The sequence below is a fragment of the Papaver somniferum genome, chromosome 6, assembly GCF_003573695.1.
Source record: "Papaver somniferum cultivar HN1 chromosome 6, ASM357369v1, whole genome shotgun sequence".
NCBI lineage: Eukaryota > Viridiplantae > Streptophyta > Magnoliopsida > Ranunculales > Papaveraceae > Papaver > Papaver somniferum.
The window spans coordinates 144,734,173-144,736,797 of NC_039363.1; positions in this window are offsets into that span (position 1 = coordinate 144,734,173).

A 2,625-nucleotide genomic window follows, 5' to 3' on the forward strand; every position below is an offset into this window, starting at 1 on the left:
AAGTAAATAGGAATTAACGTTTGTGTAATTTACTTTAATTATAATAAAACAATTATAATGTGGAAATATAAAGTAAATGACACATCAAGATTTTGTTAACGAGGAAACCGCAAATGCAGAAACACCTGGGACCTTTTCCAGAATTGAATACTCTCAGGATTAAGCCGCTACACAAAATTACACCTAACTTCGTATAGTTGAGACCAAGCAACTAAACCTATAGTTCACCTAGTTCCGTCTATATTCCCACACCTCTAACTTATAAATAAATCACGTACTTGGAACAATTCCTTTGGTTCATATTCCAAACAGTAAAGGAACAACAAATCTATTTGGTATCAACTCTATTCAACCAAGTGATATGAGTCGGACAAAGGCTCTTCCGTTTATCTTAATATAAACTCCTTCGCCAGGTCCTTAGATATATCTTATGTTCAATTACCGAAGTAATCGTCTAAGATTAAGCCAACAACACTCTTAATCTAAAGAATTGTGTTGATGCCGATCTACTCAATTAATCAATCCAATCTACCACAAGGATAAACCGATTATTAATTTGATCTTCTTTTACCAAAAAAAGTATTGTGCACACTAAAGATTATAAACCCAAGTCAGATCTTCAATATCTTCTTTGTCTTCAAATCTTCTTAAATCTTCAATAAAAACCTGCACACAATCACTTGAATCTCTTGTGATCAATCACACACAGAACGGAGTCTGTTAACAATGGATTATCCCAAGATCTTCTTTAGAATTAACAACAGTCTAAAGATCCATGTCGAAACTTTGAACTAGTTTGAGTGAATCTTATATCAGAAGAGAAGATCCTCAAGCATAAAAAAACTAGGTGCAATCAGATTTCAACCATCGTTAGTCAATCAAATCAATCGAAAACAAAAGATAAACCGCGATTATCTAGTTTCACACCAACGGTACATGCTAGAACTTCTCAATCCCAAAGAAGACTTTAAACTGAGCGGCCGTAAGAGATTTCTCCTAATTAGGTTACTCTCCTCTCCGAATAGGCTGCTACACCAGTAACAACAACAAAAGAGGAAGTCTGTTGTTATGAAGGATTAGTTTGCTAGAAAGGCAAATTTCAAGTATTTATAGACAAGGAAGTTTTGACACCAAGGAATTTCCAAAACCTAAAATACTCTCTAGATATTCATTAAAGCACAAATTCGGTTTTCATAATTCCTGGAAATGCTCTGTCCAAAAATAATGATCGAAATCTCTCGGAAAATCTAATTAGTAAATGCACATTACTAATTCTTATATTTCCCTAAAATATTAAATTAATAACCTTAATCAAAAGATTCTTAACTTACTTATGTTTCGATCCTGGGATTTTCTTCCTTTAGATATTAAACTGAGCGGCCGTAAGAGATTTCGCCTAATTAGGTTACTCTCCTCTCCGAATAGGAGGCTACACCAGTAACAACAACAAAATAGGAAGTCTGTTGTTACGAAGGATTAGTTTGCTAGAAAGGAAAACTTCAAGTATTTATAGACAAGAAAGTTTGGACACCAAGGAATTTCCAAAACCGAAAATATTCTCAAGATATTCATTAAAGCACAAATTCGGTTTTCATAATTCCTGGAAATGCTCTGTCCAAAAATAATGATCGAAATCTCTCGGAAAATCTAATTAGTAAATTCACATTACTAATTCTTATATTTCCCTAAAAAATTAAATTAATAACCTTAATCAAAAGATTCTTAACTTACTTATGTTTCGATCCTGGGATTTTCTTCCTTTAGCTATTAAACTGAGCGGTCGTAAGAGATTTCGCCTAATTAGGTTACTCTCCTCTCCGAATAGGCGACTACACCAGTAACAACAACAAAAGAGGAAGTCTGTTGTTATGAAGGATTAGTTTGCTAGAAAGGCAAATTTCAAGTATTTATAGACAAGGAAGTTTTGACACCAAGGAATTTCCAAAACCGAAAATACTCTCTAGATATTCATTAAAGCACAAATTCGGTTTTCATAATTCCTGGAAATGCTCTGTCCAAAAATAATGATCGAAATCTCTCGGAAAATCTAATTAGTAAATGCACATTACTAATTCTTATATTTCCCTACAAAATGAAATTAATAACCTTAATCAAAAGATTCTTAACTTACTTATGTTTTGATCCTGGGATTTTCTTACTTTAGCTATTAAACTGAGCGGCCATAAGAGATTTCACCTAATTAGGTTACTCTCCTCTCCGAATAGGCGTCTACACCAGTAACAACAACAAAAGAGGAAGTATGTTGTTACGAAGGATTAGTTTTCTAGAAAGGAAAACTTCAAGTATTTATAGACAAGAAAGTTTGGACACCAAAGAATTTCCAAAACCGAAAATATTCTCAAGATATTCATTAAAACACAAATTCGGTTTTCATAATTCATGGAGATGCTCTGTCCAAAAATAATGATCGAAATCTCTCGGAAAATCTAATTAGTAAATGCACATTACTAATTCTTATATTTCCCTACAAAATGAAATTAATAACCTTAATTAAAAGATTCTTAACTTACTTATGTTTCGATCCTGAGATTTTCTTCCTTTAGCTATTAAGGAATAACTTTGAACAATTAAAGAAATAAACATTCACAGCACGTGTTCAAAGTA